A 20876-nucleotide genomic window follows, 5' to 3' on the forward strand; every position below is an offset into this window, starting at 1 on the left:
GCATGCACTGGTATACTTCATGTAGGTCCTTGAACCTTTATAGGTTTGTCACTCAGTCATTGATTTATATTAATTAAGATTCCACTAAGAACATTATCTCTTATTGGAGACTCCAATGTACTGTACTCACTCTACCTTTGCTTGTCAATGCAATATATTGACATTTGTTCTGTGGACATCCCATATTGACTCAAATACGGTTTATACTTGTGTGTATTCTCTAGGTGGCTTTTTCTGCTGTCATGCTTACTAAAAGATCATCATTATCTTGTATGCTGTATTTATCATCATTAAGGGAATAGATACCATTGTTCTATGTATTTCCTTTATGAAATGCAGGGCTAAAAAAATATTGCTTAGCTAGGTAAGCGTGACATGACATGGATTTGTTATATTTTTTTTTATGTTTTGTTTTCCATTTAAATGCAGCTGGCGGAACCCCAGTTTCCTTTTCACATAGTTTCTTTATTTATTTAGTTGTCTTACTGAAAAAAAGGCTATGGTTTACAGAGCTCAAGAACTCATGCACATATTTGCGCCTGTAGGCAGGTATCGGTTGACCTCCCTACACTGGTGGCACTGTTGCAACCACCATGCAGGGAGAGTGCAGGACAGTCGAAATACACATTCCTCTTAGATCTCTGTACGTATCATTGGGAAAGCTGCTGTCCAGTTGGACACAGCTGCCCAGAATGACCCCCATGGCCATCTTTACTGAGGACAGTGCTTATAAGAAGCACTGGTTCATTGCAGTTGGCATGCATTTTGCATGTGGCTAGGTTAGGGACAGGAACCCAATGGACAGGGAGAGTATGCCTAGCATAAAGGAAAGGTTCCAGAGGAGGAGGGACAGTATAGGAATTGTTCATTACTGCTGCTGTAGGGGAACCTTTCTGCTACTAGTTCTTCACTGCTTACTACCTAATAGCCACTTCTTGTGACAGCTGCTGTTGGTCTCTGAGTATTTCTCCCTGCATGTACTGTATAATCATCTGAGAATGTTGTCACCAGTTCTAAGCCACTACATAGACCCTGTTACTGTATGTTGGAGCATTCTGGACCTTAAGGCCTCTCCCTCATCCCAGGTTCTTAAAAAAACCCTGCAACCCAAGGACATAGATACCTTCACTACTAGGAACCTCCATCACCCCTGCCAGTCACTCACGTTTTGGTCAGCTGGATGCTATAGATTTACATCTTCAGAATCACCATCCCACGAAAACTCTCTAGCTGTGACACCTTCACAAGGGTTAACTCAGCTTCACACTCTCACGTGGACTTCTCCCTCCTGAACCCCAAAATGTTGTGTGTTATTTCTTCCTAGATAATGCTACTTAATACACCATGCATACACTGCTTTGTTCTCTTGAATAAACTTCAGAGCTGGCAAAACATTTCGTTGCCTGAATTCCTTTACTAAAACTCTTCTCCACATGTATAGCATAACATTCCTTCACATTCACAACAGATAGCGACATTGTCCCTGGTGCCCTCTGGTGCCCCTGCCTGGTGGTCCGGTCCATACCTTTGCTGAGGTAGAACAAGTCCATCCTAAGTGCAAAAGTCCATTTACTGGAACCCCTGACTGCAAGGGTCTGTAGAAGAACAGTGTCCAATCACATAGAAGTACAGGTCCCCTTCACACTTCTCATACATGGACTGACTGACCACAAGGCTGGCCCTCCTGGTCCTCCTTGTTCATAAGCCACCACAAGGGGACAGTATCGTGAACTCCAAGGAGTAGGCTGACAGCACCCTTAAGCCTTCCGTAACCAGCAGGCAATATAATGTACATACTGTTGTAAACATGAAACATAGTTCAAATAAAAGAGCATTACTGGATGATGTAGACAATTTGCTAGGTAGGAAGAATTCCACTCCCCCCCCCCCCGTTCTCATGATAAATCTGTAATTTAGGATATTCCCATATTTTCCCATACTTCCATCCAGTCCACATATTGGCAATGGCCACCAAGACAAACAGAGTGATGAATATCTCTAGTGGGGGCACAGATACCAAAAAACTTGGCAGAGGGTCTAACTCTTCTCCACTCTATACAAAACAAACCAAACATTTGTCTTTGCATACACTTAAGGTGCAGGTCAGGGCAAAAATCTTGATTCAGTGATTATAGCCATGTGCATCCAAGTTCAGATTAAACCCAAATCTGTGGACTCTTACCATCATAATACATATATTATCTGTAGTGTTTTATGAGGTAAATAGAACCGTATTTTAGTGAAAATTGAAAATTGTTTTATTTTTTACAGAAAGAAAAAAAAGGCATGGTTGTACTATATAAGCCAGTGAGAGATGAACAAGAGCTTGCAATTGGCTGAAAGCTTGTACTGATCAGTTGGGGGAATGGTTCAATACAGAACTTACAGTACAGCAGTTGAAAAGAAAATACCTTTACTCACTATCCAAACTCAAAGCTTTTTTTCTATTTGGTCAAAGCAGGAAATGGTTTAAACTCTTAAAAATGTTCTAGCCATCAGTGTGCTATCCTGCAGATGCCATTAGTAGTGAGAGAAGAACCTTTCTTAGATAGTTGTCAATAGAAGCTGTGTCCCAAATGGAAGTTCTCCACCCTATTTTTGTCCTGTGATAGCAATTGTGCACTTTTTCTTTACTTAGCAGTGCTATTAGTTACCAGGACAAAGAGAGAGAGAGTAAATATCCATAGTAAGGACATAGACAAAGATTAGAACCTAACAGTGCTTCTAACCTCTTATGACTCTATCCAAAATTAAAAGAAAGAAAAAAAGCTTTGCGCTTAGATACACTTTAATAACAGCCTTCTAGTTTGTCGACTGAGATTGACAGATATAACAGTTTGAAGCGGTTTTAAAGGCTGAAGGTCTTTTACCGTCATGTATTCTATGCATGAAGGTGAAAAACCTTCTGCAGTCAGTTCTCCCCTCAACTCCCCTTAACTGAGCCCCATCTCGATCCAGCGATGTGCCTGAGAGCAGTGGCTCTCCCTTCTCAATGGCAGAGTGACAGCAACTGAGCCACTGGCTCCCTCTGCTGTCAATCACAGCCAGTTAGGAGGGATTGGGGGTAGGGCCAAGCTGTGCTCTGTGTGTCTCATGAACACACAGAGCAGGGTTTGGGAGTGATCATGCACATGTCCCCAGAGAAAATGGGGGGAGGAGCCAGAAGCACCATCAGGACCAGAGAAGAAGAGGTACACAGGGCATGTAAGTATAAGATTTTTGTTATTTTTTAAAACTTTAGTAGTGCTTTAAGGCTGCACCCTCTTTCAGAATCATCTATCCCACTGCCAACTCCACAAAGATCTTAATGGGATGCCCACAGAAGCCAGGATCAGGGTTTTGGAAAGGAGCATCATGTATACACTATGACTGATTTCAGGGAAAGCATTCTTTGGGTATCCGCTCAAAAACTTTGGGAGAGACTGACCATTCAAGCACTTGGGCACTGCCCGGGGTCAGTCGGGGGCCCCATAAAATGCCCCTGGTACCTTTTATAGGCTTTTTTGGGTGTGTTTTGAGCGTGGGCAAAGACACAGGGGCCCCATGATCCCCAATTGCCTGGGGGCCCCATGAGTTGTCAGTCTGCCCCTGGTACAGGGATGCCCCTTTGAAAACTTCCATGTCTGCCACCCTTAGCCCTGGCCTGCTGGCCTGGTGATTGGCAGCTGCGAGGACTCAATTGTGTTACCTTGAGCCTGGAAGAGGGAGGCATTATCCTCTACAGTGCTTCTTAGGGTCACCAGCAGTGTGTTTTTACTACAGTTGCATTGTGATACAAAGTGCCACAGGTAAGGCTCATGTATGCCATTAATTACTGCGGTTTTTGATCTCAATATATGATGTACTGTACTTCCTTATTGCAAAAAAATTTTTACAAGCATTCTTTGAAATGTCAGTTTACCAAAAGTAGGCCTTAAGCTAGGTTCACAAATACGGACTTGTTGTGGCTGCTGGAATTGCACCTGTTCCCACACTTGCAACACCCTCAGCCTAATCTCGCTGCTCTTGCAGGATGCGTGGGACCTCCGTTCATTCTGAATGGCACCCCCACACAGTTCAGCTCACAACGCGTTTTAGGGTGTGGGAACTGTCGGGAGACCGCATGGTCAAAAAGACCATGTGGTTTCCCTGTGAACACATTTTTAAAAAGGTGCATGCAGCTATCTTCCTGCGGGAAATGCGGCAAAGCCGCATTTCAAATGAATGGCTGTTGTGCCCAAGCAAAAGCAGGTCATGCGGCCTTCAATATTGTGAACCAAGCTTACTAGTGCATACATGTATTGACTTTACCTTAAAATACCTTTATATTTTTAAAATAACCAAATAACCCAGTCTGAGCTTTCAAAACTAGTATGCCGAATTTTATTTGATAAGCAGGAAACTCTTTAATGTTGTCATAAATTCTCCTGGGGGTACATGTACTGCAAGTTGCAATCCAATGGATGACTACATGCTGCATTAAGCTTCTTAGGATTGTGCTCAGTGTGTCTCAGCTTCCTCTCACTGTCATATATTTTCTTGACTGAGACTGCTACCTTATTTCCCCTTTCTTCCATGCCCACACCACTGAGTCACCTTCAAATGAGTGATGCAGCACTACATTCAGTGCGTCCTGATGGCACACATAACTTGACTTGGCACTTTAAATATAACAAAATATCACTTATTTTAATTTCTATCTGCCAGCAAGTTATTTTAATAATCACGATCTTCCAGTTTTCTGCACACCTCATTGCTGTCATCCTGACTTTTTTCATTGGATACTTTCATCTCATAGGTCAATTGATGGTAGAAAGGAACTACTAATTCCAGCCAGCCCTGACAGCTCAATTATTTACACTGATCTGCTAAAACAAGAAAAAGGTGTTTGACACCTATGGTTGGCAATAAAATACTTATCTTTTCAAGCACACAATCCACTCAGCCAGGCACAACCTAGTTAAAACTGGACAATCTTTAGATCCAGTGACCCAACCATAACTCAATTTACACCATTTGGTCAGTCCAAGCTGCCTTCTGGTTCCCCCTACCACACAACTTTTGGATTGATTCCTAGTTTAGCCCTATTCTGTCTCTATTGTCTGTTATGCAAGAATCATATCCCCTCCTATGACCCAATATACAGAGAATTTTTTTTAGGGTTATTATTAATTACAGGTACTCATATAGTGCTGTCAATTTATGCAGTGCTTTACATATATATTGTATATTCACATCAGTCCCTAACCCTCAAGGGGTGTGCAATATAAGGTCCTTAACTTGCATTCATACACATACTAGGGCCAATTGAGACAGTATCCAATTAACCTACCAGCATGTCTTTGGAGTGTGAGAGGAAACTAGAGTACCTGGAGGAAACCGATGCAGGCACAGGGAGACCATACAAACTCAGTATGTCCAGCTGGTACTGTGGTTTGGATTTGAACCAAAGACCCTAGTACTGCTAGGTAGAAGTGCTAACCATTTAGCCACTGTGCTGCCCATTTTTTAAGTTAACAATAAGACCCATCAGTATCTGTTTATTATGACTCCTGGGCTGGATAAAGCTATCATAGGGCTGTATCAACTAGTGATGAGCAAATGTACTTGACTTTGATTCATGGGCCGTTCATCCAATTTATTGTAAATTCTTAAAATTGCAAACTTTAATCTGAATCCAAGTGAAGTCAATGAAGGGTTAATTTTGAAAATTAGTTCTGGTATGTTCAAGGCTAAGTAATGGATTTTAAACAAAAGGCATAGGGAGCTGGACACTGCCCTGGGGAAAATGAACCAAACCAAAAGAAAAAAAAAGTACAATTCAGCAGGGAGAGGGTCCTTCTTTGTATGCAGCTTCAAAGACAACCTTGGAAAAACACTAATCCTTGTAATTACATGCTTGGGAGATCCTTTTAGCTGTATGTGGTATTACAGTAAGAGCATGATTTGGATAGTGTCAGCAACACCTCTTGCTGGCATCATATAATTTGCATGTGGAGTACATGTTTTTTTATTTTTATATTACTGCTTTTCTTTAATATAGCACTAGCAAAACCCAAACTTGATTCATTATTATAACTATGAAAACAAAATAGATTTTTCAGGTAGTTGTTGATGCAACACCTGATTTTTTTACCCAGCTGTAATAGGCATGAACTGACCAATGGGATTAGCAGCCAGCAATGAGAGGTTTTAAACCTATAAGAAATTGTATTCTTCGAAAAATACAAACTGTCCAGTGTACAATAATGTGACTTCTTTTTTTATTACACTAGCACACTGCATTTTCTTAAAATTTTAATAAAATATCAAATGCACCAAAACCACAACTTCACATTCCCTGTACCCACTCTCTCATCCATGTATGCTCAGTTTTCCCCAAAATATTCAACATAAAGACTTCAGGTATATGTTTTTTAGAAACTGACTTTAGGACAGTACTCAAGCTCTTGAATAGGCATCAAGCTTAAAGAGTTCTGCAGTGTAGGCCTTTTTTTATCAGCTTCAAAAGACACCATTGTGGTCTACAGCCTCTGCCTGCCTTGTAACAACCATAGTAAAAGCACCTGTAATGTGGGTACCACATACATTAGGAAACACAGGACTATGCATCAAAGAGCTGGATGGGAGCAGCAAATGTGAAAAGTAGGAAAGGCCAGCACTCATTGTTGGAACAAGGTCCTTCAGCACCCAAGAGTCACCCTCATCCATGAGTTACTGTTTAGCAGCTTAGCATTCAGATCCTGTGCTTTTTACACCCCTCTGCTAGATAATGACCTGTAATGAACCAAAAGCAAATTACTCAGATGCCATTTTTTTTCAATGTCATGCCTACCCTCTACCAGCATATGCATTGGCTCATGCTAGACCATGCTTGCAGCATTGGGGTTCACATGCCTACAGACACCACAAGCATGGGCTTAAATGGTATACTACCTTCATGGCACATCTGTACAAATAAAATGATGGCTGGGAAGAATGCAAAATGGTAAACAATGCTGGAGGTGGTAGCGCCACCATGTGCCCTGCACTTTGGTGACAGTAGCAGCACAGTAACCTCTCTTTTGTTTATCCTCAATGGTCTCAGGCAGTCACTGCTCAAAACTACAAGACTCCAGAACCTTTGCAACATCCCAGGCAAAATGTTGCCATACTTGTTTTGCAGCTGATATGCTTGGGGGACAGGAGTCATACTAGCCCATACACTGTGAAGGCTCTTCGATGACAGGCAAGCTGAGAGGTGGCTGACCCCATGCTGGCTGTGGCTAAACCAAACCATGTTTGAAAACAGGTTTAACATTCATAAATTAATGTAAACAGTGGTCAGGTAAGCAATAAAGATTCATCCAACCAATCGAAATGCCTATAGTGATAGGGATATTAGAGTCATTAGATCTGGGGGTACATCCAAGTGCTAAGCAAATCCGTGACTTCAGTGATAGGAGAATAGCTGTAAAATGCACTAACCAGATAGCGCAAGTAAAAGCGCATTGGAGTATAATGACCTACTCCTGGTCACAGCCAAATGGTCATCAGCGTAGAGCCCTCAGGAACACCAGTGCACCACTCTTGCCGTCTCCTACCACCAGGGGGAGTGCGCCTCTTTACAGTAACACAAAATAGCCTTATATCCTCTATCGCCAGGATTGGAGATCATCTTAGGGACTCGGCAATAAGACCCAAAAGAAAGAAATCTTGATAGTGTAGTATTTTTATTCAAGAGATTGATAAAAGCAGGAAGCACACTTTCATGGTAATGTCCAAAGAAGTTGATTCACAGAATCCAAAAAGATGGCCGACAGTCAGATGCATGAACCAAGTGGATAACAAGTGGTATGAGAGATATCCTTATCCCTAACGTGTTTCGTGGCAAGGGCACATTATCCCCTTTGATTTTGTCACGGATTTGCTTGGCACTTGGATGTACCCCCAGATCTAATGACTCTAATATCCCTATCACTATAGGCACTTCGATTGGTTGGATGAATCTTTATTGCTTACCTGACCACTGTTTACATTAATTTATGAATGTTAAACCTGTTTTCACCTACTAAGATTAGTGGAAGGTATATATATATATGTGTGGCTAATAATAAACTGTATTATTATACTATACCTGAAACCTGCGTTTCCCTGTGTCAGTCCACACCTTTCTGGTCACTCCTAGATTTCTGACAGCGCTTTTACTTGCGCTATCTGGTTAGTGCATTTTACAGCTATTCTCCTATCACTGAAGTCACGGATTTGCTTGGCACTTGGATGTACCCCCAGATCTAATGACTCTAATATCCCTATCACTATAGGACTTCGATTGGTTGGATGAATATTTATTGCTTACCTGACCACTGTTTACATTAATTTATGAACGTTAAACCTGGTGCATGTCATAATATGAATGTATTTCCTTCTAACTCTCCTGTACATATGTTAATTCCCCTTATTATACACTCAAGCGCTGCATTTTTTGCTGTATTTTATTGTCTATGAAGAGGGTATACGAGGTTTTTCTTTATGCTAGCGGCTTGAATCTGTCAGATCCAGCGCTCGTTTTTTTCCCTATTTACTGCATGTTTGAAAACAGCACCAACCTCCTGACTGTCCTGCAGCTGTGGCACATGTCTGGAACATGGTGGTTCAGCGATTACTAATTATGGAAATTTTACTTTCAGGATGTCCTGTGGTGGGCTTTAAGAGTGTGCAGCAACTTTAAGGGGATCATAGAAACTGAGCTTTCCACTAGCTGAAATGCACTAGCTGTCGCCAACCATCTAATATGGGGTACACCCTCATGCCCTTACATGTTGGGAGGAGGAGGTGGAAAAAGAGGAGGAGGAGATAGAAGAAAAAGGAATAAGCAGAGGAGGAGGAAGAAGAATAGGAGGAGGACCAGGAAGAAGAGGAGGAGGAGGAGGAAGAAGAGTAGTAGAAGCAGGAAGAAGAGAAGGAAGAAGGAAGAAGAGGAGGAGGAAGAAGAATAGTAGAAGAAGCAGGAAGAAGAAGAGGAAGAAAAGGAGGAGGAAGAATAGGAGGAGAAGCAGCAAGAAAAAGAGGAGGAGCAGGAAGAAGAGGAGGAATAAGAGGAGGAGGAGCAGGAAGAAGAGGAGGAAGAAGAAGAAGAAGAGGAGGAGGAGCAGGAAGAAGAAAGAGAGGAGGAGAAAGGGGAAGAAGGAAGAAGAAGAGGAGGAGGAAGAAAAAGGAAGAAAAAAGGAGGAGGATGAGGAAGAAGGAAGAAGAGGAGGAGGAGGAAGAATAGGAGGAGGAGCAGGAAGAAGAGGAGAAGGAGGAGGAGAAGGAAGAAGAAGAAGCATAGTTGAGGAACAAGCCAAGGGTTGGTATTGAGTGGTAGTAAAGATATGGATGACAACAGGGATGACAAAAGCGATATGTTGGCTGAAGAGAGCACAATACTCTATCAAACTGGAAGTGCAGAGACATGGCTTAAATTAGGAAGCTCATGGGACGAACAAAGAGTTCAAGGTTCACCAGAAAAGAAGAGACAAGGTAAGAACGCCTAAACAATCTGACATAGAGCTATCCAGTGGCTCAGCAAGAAGTGTTACTTCCAGACACCACAAGAAGCCTTAGGTTCAGATCCAGGCCATGACACCAAATTATTGTGTATTACTACAAGGTAAAAAAAGGAGATTACAAGGCAGATCTTCGTCAAAAACATCTAAGTTTGAGTGTATTATTTCACAAAAAAAGACAGAAATATTGCACAGGCTTGATTCAGACAGTATATGCAGATTTAATATGCTACAGTTTGAGAGAGAGGGATCAGGGAGGTTGTAAGCAATGAGTCAAAATGATAGTGTATTACTTTATAGAAAAGGCATATACATTGAGGTGACTATGCACAGTGTTTACACATTTTTACTAGGCTGAATTTTTATTAGAAGAGACACTAGCCAGATTTTAATTCAAAACTCAAACAGTAGAGTGTATTTATTTTGATGAAAATACATATTGTTGAGATTCTATACACACTACTTGAGCATTTTTGCAAGGCCGCATTTTGAACAAGACAAACACCAGCTAGCTTTTAGACAACATATCAAGATTAGAATATTTTGTTAATTGGAAAGAAAGCCAATAATCTCTTGTAGTGCCCACATATGCAATCACTTGTACTAGGTCCCATTATGAAGAAGACCCTCACCAACCATTTTCTCATAAAGAAATAAATATTACAGTATATTGAATTTACAGATATTAAAAATGTTTGTGCCTAAATGTCCAGTATTTAAGTATTTGCACTAGGTCCTATTTTGAGCAGACTGCCACTATCCAATTTACTGGACACCCAATTTGTGAGGGATTCCTTTTCACTTCTGAGTGGTGAATAATATAATTTAGGTTTTTTTTTTTCAATTTGCAGAAAGAAACCCTTCCCAACCCCTGCTACCTGCATGTGCATAACCCCTGCCCCAGGCATCATACTGTATGTACACAGTGTTCAATCACTTGTAGTAAGCCACATTTTGAACAGGACCACCAACAGTCATTTTTTAAATCTAGATATCAAGGTTACAGTGTCATTACTTGCACAGATCACAAATTAATTTGATCTATGTTCACAGCATTTTTTCACTTGTACTAGGCCCCTTTCTCAAAAAGACCCACCACGTAAATTTGAAAATCTAGAACTCAACATTTGAGTGTCATTTTCTTGTAGAAAAGTAGCTCAAGAAATTGTTGTGCCTACAATCACAGTATAAAATTATTTGCACTGAGCCCAAATATGAACAGAACCTACAATGTAATTTATTTCCAGAAAAAATTATCTTTCATATTGTAGTAAGTTTCCCATATGAATTTGTTTGCACTCAAGTTCCAGTTTGAATAAAACTACCCACAGACATTTTAAAGCTAGAAATCAACATTACAGTATCATGTATTTCTAAGGGAAAAAAACACCCAAATATTGTAGTATGTTCCCAGATTTAATTTATTTGTGCTTAAGGCCTTATTTGAATAGGACACCAACAACCATTTTTTTAACGTAGAGCTCAACATTATAGTATCATTTATTCCCAGCACAAACACACAAATAGAGTGAATACATTCCAAGTATCAATTTAATTATGCTCAAGCTCCAGCTTGAACAAGGCCACTATCAGCCATTTTAACGCTGCAAATCGATGTTTTAACGATGTAAATCATTTGTTATCAAAAACATATGCTAAATACTGTATTGAGAATGTTCCCTTACCATGTAAAACAACCAATTTAGTTGTAATGCAAGGCAAAATGTGTATATATATATATATACACATTTGTATGACCTGTTTTCTCAGCTGCATAAGTGTCAGGGCCTGGGTCTGAACCTAGGACCTTCGCTGTGGTGTCTGCTGATGTCTTTTCTTGCTGAACCACCTGGAATACTGGATAAGTCCTTGGATGATCCTGCTTTGAATCTGGTTTGTCGTGAACCTTGAACCCTTTGCTCCTCCCATAAACTTCCTGATTTAAGACATGTCTCTACACTTCTTGTTTGCCAGATTATTTTTCTCTCTCCAATCGATATCTCACTTTTGTCTTTTGTGCTGCCGTCCATATCTTTGCTATCACTGGTCACCAACCTTTGGCTTGTTTACTTGACTATGCTTCTGCCTGATCTCAAGTTGCAACTACTTGTTACCGACCTTAGAGTTGCCACCTCATCCCTTTAAAACTAAACACATATTGATTACACAGGTTCTGAGGCTAATTTGACGCAGATAAGGCACTACGTGAGTTTAACTACCACCTTAATCTGCCACAGAACCTGTGTAAACAATATGTGTTCAGTTTTAAAGGGATGAGGTGGCAACTCTAACCAACCCTTAGTTTGTTTACTGACTACACTTCTGTTTGATCCTTACCTTCTATATTTGCTACTGGACCCTTGCTTGCTTAGGTGAGGCGATCCTAAGGCCCGCACCTGGTACTAACTTGCAACAAGACCCATCTCTACTATCAGGAGCTCTGGTGAACACCAATTAGTTCCTCAGGTGAGCCTGCTTCATCCGCCAGGGTGACCTGCTTGCATACCTATTCTGCTAATCCCTTTACTGCTATAGCTACTGGTCTCCAAGTCTGACCCCTGATCATGACAATAAGGGGCTTAGAGAGATGGAGATGGAGACTTCAGGGGAGTGTGTCAGCAGGATGCAACAAAACAGCAGCATACTGATCTTTGTGTCAGCAAAGGCTGGACCTCTGGAGGACAAGCAGGCTGTACTCCCAAGTAGGATGCAAACAAGAATATTGACCATGCTGGGGTGGATATGCTGACAGGCCTGCAAGATCATTGCATATTTCACAAAAAGGAAGAAATGCAAAGAGAACAGGGTACTTTTTGATACAGGTACATGGTACAACAGACACATATTAGGAATCTCTAATGTTGGATTAACATATATTTCAATTTATTTGCACTCAAGCCCCATGTAGAACAGGACCATCAATAATCATTCTCAAATATAGAAATCAACATTACAGTAACATTTATTGCCAACCCGAATATTGTATTGAGTATGTGCACTGTCTTTAAACATGTTTACTAGTGTGCTTTGTCAACTGGACACAAAACAGCCAGCTTAAAAAAAAAGGAATTTTACTGTATTTTTTTTACTGTAAGCAGCCCTGTTACAGTGGAGTACAGTCTTTAAAAACAATAACTAAGCTGCTTTGTTAACAGGACCCAAAAACAGCCAGATTTTCGTTAAATCAACATTTCATTGTATTTATTTTACTGACCAAAAAATAAAAAAAATAAATTTCTAGGATTTATTGAGTAGGTGCGCAGTCTTAAAACACTTTTACTTAACACTATTCCCCCTCCCCCATTTTTTTAAACCTAATTCAAAGAAACAAATTAAACATGGAACAGACATGAAAAAAAAACAAGCACCCCAAAAATAGAACAAGGAGGTGGGGTAAGGCAGCCAAACAGCTACCAAAGATGTAGCTGTGACACACAGGGAAAGAGTTATCTACCTGAAATATACTCTGGGATTTCTCTAAAATCTGCTATAGGAGAATGCACATGCATGGTCTCAATATAAATTATTGCATATAACTGTCTATGGATAACACTGAAAATCTTTGTTTAATCTACTGTAATACTTCAAAATAAACTCTGTGTCTGTGACAGCATGCAAAAATAGTGACACATATTTCAGCTATCAGTACTTGTTTCTAACTGTCCCTGTTAAAACTCTGAAATCTTTCCCTAAATTGATAGACAGGAATAGAACATACCATTTGTGTGTCTGTGACTGCATGTAAACATAGAGATGATTTTTTATTTTTAGCAGCAAACATTGAGTATCAGCATGAGCACCTAACTTCCCAAGCCTTCTAAAAGCTTTCATTAACTACGTATCTGTTGCATTACACAATGAACAAAGACTCTTGAGAACCCTGGCTTTTATAGGGAGGGAGCTGGGACATTGGAAAACCTTCATGATTGACCCCTCCAAGCCACCAGAGTGGCTTCCAAGTTCAGAGGCCTCCATGAGATTAGTGGTCAACCCAAACTTGAAGTTTGTCCCTAGTACTGACTAGCCAAAGAGCAAAAAGGATGGGGGTAGGGGGCTAAGACTTACAGTGGGATATACCAAACAATAAATCGTTTTTGAATATCCTGTTGGGATATTTAGGCTGTGGTCTTGGCCTAACTGTACTGTAAAAATAGCTAAATTGTGGTAAATTTGGCATCAAACAGCCTGAACTTGTCACTAAATGTGAAGTGCCTTGGCTAGCTGACTGCAAGTGTACAATCCAAACGTACATGTTCCTGCGTTAAATATTTCTGTGTGTATAAGTAGGTGCTGCAGCGATTGTCAACTGTTTTAATGAACAATCACATAGTTACAGCAAGACAATGTTTCGGAGTCTCGCAGGACCCCTTCATCAGGCATGTGACCATTGGCTGACTGACTATCCCTCCTAGCTCCCATGTTGACCTAGGCCATGGCCAATGTGGCCTAGGTGGAAATAAAGACACCCCCAGTGATTGAGGAACTCTTGCCAATAAATATCAAGGCTTGAGCCCATATAGACTAAGATCATTTTTCTGTCCTTGATGATATTTTATACTGTTGCTTCAGGGAAACAGTGATTTAGTAAAAGTAATTTGATACAATTTTATTTTCCCACATAGAAAAAGTATATGGTTATGGTTATGCCAAAACATGAGGGAAATCATTATATCTTAAAAGTAATCTGGACAGTTTTTATTGGGTAACTCCACTTTCATGGGAACAAAATGGTTAATAACAAAAAATATTATAATATATGCAATTGCTACACAAACCATACTGTAATTAAATGTTATTAAAAATAATTTTCCTTTTTAATCTGCAGTGCTAAAATTTTCTGTAAAATGCAAAATGGCAACAAGGAAGCATTCTGTACACAACTGATGGACAGATACTCCCAAATGTAACCACTTCTTAAGGGATGCAGACCCTCATTAGAACCCTGCAAGTGCAACAGCTGAATTATAATGATAATAATAATGAAAAAAATCACTTCCATTCCGATTCACTCTACAGACACAAACAGCTTTTTCCTCGGAGCAGAAACAGGTAATCTGCAACAGAGTTTGTAAAAAATTCCTGCAATGTATATTGATCACCCAAACAGGATTGTTTTTTTTTCTCAACAAAATAGAGGGGATTATTTTTTTCTCAACTACAGTTTGGTGCAAGTGCTTACCATAATTGTTTTCAGCAGATGAACGCGCTGGAATATGGATGTTTGGGTTAGGTACAAGTAGTATGGTATGTTAACATCAATATATCAAAAATAGTGCTGCGCTAGTCCCACCAAAATACATATGATCCTAGACATCAGAAAATATTCCACACGCTGTAACGTATAATCTAATTCAATAATTTAATATATTCCTGTGCATGTAAATCAACACATGTACAGGTGAAACTCGAAAAATTAGAATATCGTGCAAAAGTTCATTTATTTCAGTAATGCAACTTAAAAGGTGAAACTAATATATGAGATAGACTCATTACATGCAACGCAAAATAGTTCAAGCCGTGATTTGTCATAATTGTGATGATTATGGCTTACAGCTCATGAAAACCCCAAATCCACAATCTCAGAAAATTAGAATATTACATGCAATCAATAAAACAAGGATTGTACATATATTGAACAATATCAGACCTCTGAAAAGTATAAGCATGCATATATACTCAGTACTTGGTTTGGGCCCCTTTTGCAGCAATTACTGCCTCAATGCGGCGTGGCATGGAAGCTATCACCCTGTGGCACTGCTGAGGTGTTATGGAAGACCAGGATGCTTCAATAGCGGCCTTCAGCTCTTTTGCATTGTTCAGTCTCATGTCTCTCATCTTTCCCTTGGCAATGCCCGATAGATTCTCTATGGGGTTCAGGTCAGGCGAGTTTGCTGGCCAATCAAGCACAGTAATCCAATGGTGCTTTTGGCAGTGTGGGCAGGTGCCAAGTCCTGCTGGAAAATGAAGTCAGCATCCCCATAAAGCTCGTCTGCGGAAGGAAGCATGAAGTGCTCCAAAATCTCCTGGTAGACGGCTGCGTTGACCCTGGACTTAATGAAGCCCAGTGGACCAACACCAGCAGATGACATGGCTCCCCAAATCAACACAGGCTGTGGAAACTTCACACTGGACTTCAAGCATCTTGCAGTGTGTGCCTCTCCATTCTTCCTCCATACTCTGGGTCCTTGGTTTCCAAATGAGATGCAAAAGTTGCTCTCATCAGAAAAGAGGACTTTGGACCACTGAGCAACAGACCAGGTCTGTTTTTCTTTAGCCCAGGTAAGATGCTTCTGACGTTATTTGTTGTTCAGGAATGGCTTGACAAGAGGAATACGACATTTGAAGCCAATGTCCAGGATCCGTCTGTGTGTGGTGGCTCTTGATGTACTGGCTCCAGTCTCAGTCCACTCCTTGTGAAAGTCCCCAACACTTTTGAATGGCCTTTTCCTGACAATCGTCTCCAGGCTGTGGTCGTTCCTGCTGCTTGTACACCTTTTTCTACTACACTTTTCCCTTCCACATAACTTTCTATTAATGTGCTTTGATACAGCACTTTGGGAACATCCAACTTCTTTTGCAATTACCTTTTCAGGCTTTCCCTCCTTATGGAGGGTGTCAATGATGGTTTTCTGCACAACTGTCAGGTCAGCTGTCTTTCCCATGATTGTGATTCCTACTGAACCAGACTGAGAGACCATTTAAAGGCTCAGGAACCCTTTGCAGGCATTATAGCTTAATTAGCTGATTAGAGTGGGACACTTTGAGCCTAGAATATTGCACCTTTTTACAATATTCTAATTTTCTGAGATTGTGGATTTGGGGTTTTTATGAGCTGTAAGCCATAATCATCACCATTATGACAAATCACGGTTTGAACTATCTTGCTTTGCATGTAATGAGTCTATTAATATTAGTTTCACCTTTTAATTTGCATTACTGAAATAAATGAACGATATTGCACGATATTATAATTTTTTGAGTTTCACCTGTATATAGTGCTAATAAAAAATGTCCCAATAGCAAATCGTAAAGTCCAATATAAATCCAGTTTTGAACTGTTAAATGAGCTTTAAAACCAAGCTTCCCCTCCGTGTAAAAATATTTAGCATGAATTCCAGTGCCAAACCATCACCAGGTGAACTCTCATCTTAGAAATATGACCTCTCACCAAGTGTTTGGTCAGCAGCGCTTTTTGGTCTTATCAATGGGATCAGAATTGATTCCTCCTCTCCAGTTAAGGTTCCAGTGTTTCATATCTCCTCCTCTCAGCTACACTCCATAACATGTAAAGAATTTACAAATAGTGCCTTATCTTAAGTATACTTAATTAATAAAACCAACAAACATATTGCACTCTTATGTTTGGGGTGCCAGCCCGCATCCCACATCGAGGTATAAAATCAATGGGTAGATGTCACAATGTTCGTACTTGCCACTGTGTGTTATTCAGATCACTAAGCCAGATTCTGTATGGACATGGTGATGTAATCCAAGCCCCACCCTGACATGTTTTGTCACAGGGCACGTGACTTTTTCAAAAGGAATGATTCACTTCCATTCAAAATGATTCCCCTTGAAAAAGTCACGTACCTTAAATAGAGAGGAGGAATTGATTCTGGTCCCTTTTGGTAGGCCCGAAAAACACTGCTGACCGAGAACTTGGTGGGAGGTCATATTTTTAAGCTGAGAGTTCCTGGTGATGGTTTGGCACTGAAACTCATGCTGAATATTTTTACACAGAGGTGAAGCTTTGGTTTTAAAGCACATTTTATAGTCACGACTTGATTTATATTTGGGTTTAACAATTTGATATTGGGACATTTTTTAATTGCACTATATACATATACAGGTGTTGATTTACATGCACAGGAATATATTAAATTATAGAATTAGATTATAAATTACAGCATGTGGAATATTTTATGATGTATAGGATCATATGTATTATGACTACCGCAGCACTATTTTGATATATTGATGTTTTGCACAACTAGTATGAGAGGTCATTGAGTGCACTGCGGCTTGACATTATCCTACTTTTATATTTTTTATATTCTATATCACTTTATATTATGAATCACATATGATGTGTAGCACAATAGGGTCCAGATTCATAGTGCATTAGGATTTATTTTTTTGCGATTATGGTATATTAACACACATTAAAACATTTTTTAAAGAGGATGCAATGGTAAGATTAGATATACATCTGTTGGTATGGGGGGGTTAATATTTGAGAAATCAACAGCAACAATAATCTTCTGCGCATAATAGCCCAGTAATATGCAAATGGTACTCCACTTTACAGGGGTAATCACTTCAGGCCTTGCTGCCCTCTAGAGCTGGGGATGTCCTGTAGCCACTAGAGCGCACCAGACTAGTGCATTATCCTACAAATTTATTACAAATTCAATTTAAATACTACTCACACGCATAGGAATAAAAAGTGCTCATTGAGCTACTCATCCGTGTCTTAGTACTTTTAGACTCAGCAGTCTCCAGAGTATGGGGTCCCTGCAGGCTGATGCATTTCAAAGGAATCTCCTTCCTCATCAGAGCAAGTGGCTCTGGGAAATTTGTTTTTTATTTGGGAAACCAACATGGTGAGGACTCATTTTTCATTAGGCATAGGAGACCTCTGCCTCTAGATAGGTAAAGGGACAGCATTTCTCTGTGTAGTTATTGGTCAAATATATTACTACCACCATCAGTAAAACCATGTTTATCTCATATATGATTTTTTTGTCACATTTTGTCACATCATCACAATATTTTAAGGTTAGGATCAGTAAAACCAGAAAATGTGCTTTGTGTGCCTAAAAACTCCAGTGATGGAAATACTGCCCTGTACTTGTTTAGCAGTTATTGTAAGAATATCGCAATGACACTAGCTCAAAGTCTGCTCAGTCCTCATATATGCTGCTCCCTGTGTATGGAGTTGCTAGTTCAGTCTATTCATAGCATTAAGCAGGTTCATCCTAGGAAGTCTTTCTTCCTATTTCCCCACACACATAAGACTTCTTCTGGCATGTTAATGATAAACGGAAGATGGTGCACACAGCATGGCCGGATCTAGGGGGGGGGGGGTGCTGGGGTGGGCTGCGCCCCTCCAAATAGTTGTACCTCCCCAGACCAATGTACCCCATGGAGATTGTATCCAGGATTGCTGAGCTTCTCCTCCAATCTCTGCAATTAGTGCTAGGACAAGGGGCAGCCTAGTGCGGTAAACGAATTACAGGTCAGATGGGAGAAGTGTCAGCAGCAGAAAGGAGGTGGGGCTCTCTTCTTTCATAACAGCGATCCTCCATATGGCAGATTACACAGGATCACTCTTAGATTGGATGGTAAAAGTTTGTTTACGTAACCCTTATCTCTTCCATAGACTGCTCACCATGTGGGAAATAAGAGTGAGCCGCATACCATCCGATCTAGAATTAGAGGGGGGGGGGGGTAGTGGTTGTGCTAAGAGGCGGGATATGGGAAATTTGTGCTAGGAGGGGGGAGTTTGGAAGGGGTGCAGAGATTTCCACTTGGAGAGCTAGGAGGGGGGATTAGGGGGGTGATTTTGGGGGATTATTTATGCTAATAGTGAAGATTTGGGCGGAGGATTTACGCTAGGAGTGGAGTTTTTGGGGGGGGATTTAGGAAAGGAGTGGAGATTTGAAGCGAGGATTTATGCTAGCAGGAGGGATTTGGGGGGAGGATTTACGCTAGGAAGGGAGATTTGGGGGGAGGATTTAGGCTAAGAGGGGGGATTTGGGGGAGGATTTATGCTAGGAGGTGGGATTGGGGGGAGGGTTTATGCTAAGAGTGGAGATTTAGCGGGAGGATATATGCTAGGAAGAGGGATTTGGGGGGAGGATTTACACTAGGAGTGGAGATTTGGTGGGAGGATTTACGTTAGGAGTGGAGATTTGGGGGGAGGATTTGAGCTAGGAGGGGGGATGATTTGATATAGGAGGGGGGATTTAGAGGGAGGATTTATGCTAAGAGTGGAGATTTGGGGGGAGGATTTATGCTAGGGGGGATTTGGGGTAGAGGATTTACGTTAGGAGCGGAGATTTGGGGGGAGGATTTATGTTTGGAGTGGAGATTTGGGGGGAAGGATTTATGCTAGGAGTGGAGATTTGACGGGGGGGGGGGTTATGCTACAAGGGGGGATTTGAGGGAAGAATTTATGCTAGCAGAGGGGATTTGGGGGGAGAATTTATGCTAGGATAGAGGAGGTAAACTAGGAAGGGGGGTTTGGGGGGGGGATTTACAATAGGAGGGGGATTTGGGGGAGAGGATTTACAATAGGAGTGGGAATTTGGGGGGAGAGGATTTGTGCCAGGGTGGGAGATTTAAGGGGAGGCTTTACACTAGGAGTGGGAATTTGGGGAAAAAAATTTGTGTTGGGGGGGAGGATTTGTAATAGGAGGGGGGATTTGGTGGTAGAATTTATGCTAGTAGGGATTTGGAAGGAAAGAGGATGTGTGCTAGGAGGGGGGATTTTGAGCCTGAAGGTGAGATTGGGGGGCAAGATATGTGCTGGGAGGGGAAGTTGGACTGTGAGGATGGGGAATTTTTGCATTTTTGTTAGGGGAGAATTTTGGCTTGCAGTAGGAATTTATGCTTAGGGATGAGCATATTGATTAGTGCTCATCCTTCTGCTCATTGCGTTCTGCTGAGACATGATGCTTACATACTGTATAGGGAGGGGGTGCAGTTTGTCACCTTCACCTTGGGCACCAGATGACCTTGTCCCGACACTGCCTGCACTGCACACAAGGCACTAAACAGATCTCTTCCTCCCCACATAACATAAAGCTGAAATCAGATTTTCTTACAGACACAGTCTCAATCTTCACAATGTATAACTGGCTGCCATTTTGCAATTCTGACCTGTGAAATTCCCTGATCTCATTGGCAGCTGCAGTAGCCAGTTACACACTATGTGGAGGGATACAGATCTCAGATAAGTGCTGTGTGGGGTAGAGGAGATCTCTTGAGTGCCCTTCCAGTGGTGACCCTGTCCTCAACTCTGCTGACCACTGTCTTCAACCCTGCTGACCCCTGTCCTCTGAACAGTTGACAACTATCCTGCGTCCTACTGACCACTGTCCTCTGCCTTGATAACCCCATGTACACTACCCTACTGACTCTTATACACTGCCCTACTGATCTCACGTCCACTGCCCCCTTGACATGTTTTACTGCTCCCCCAAATCAGATCTAGATTCAGCCCTGGCACACAGCAGTGGTGATTTACTAAAGCAAACTTGTAATCATTTTTATTTTAGCAGGGCATTGGGTATACTTTTTATGGACATTTAAGAGTCCAATCCTTTGCACTACAGTGTTGCAATAACTGTCTTTACTGCTTGGAGC

Source organism: Staurois parvus, unplaced genomic scaffold (assembly GCF_062004578.1).
Source record: "Staurois parvus isolate SC_StPar_1 unplaced genomic scaffold, SC_StPar_1.0 ptg000276l, whole genome shotgun sequence".
Taxonomy (NCBI): domain Eukaryota; kingdom Metazoa; phylum Chordata; class Amphibia; order Anura; family Ranidae; genus Staurois; species Staurois parvus.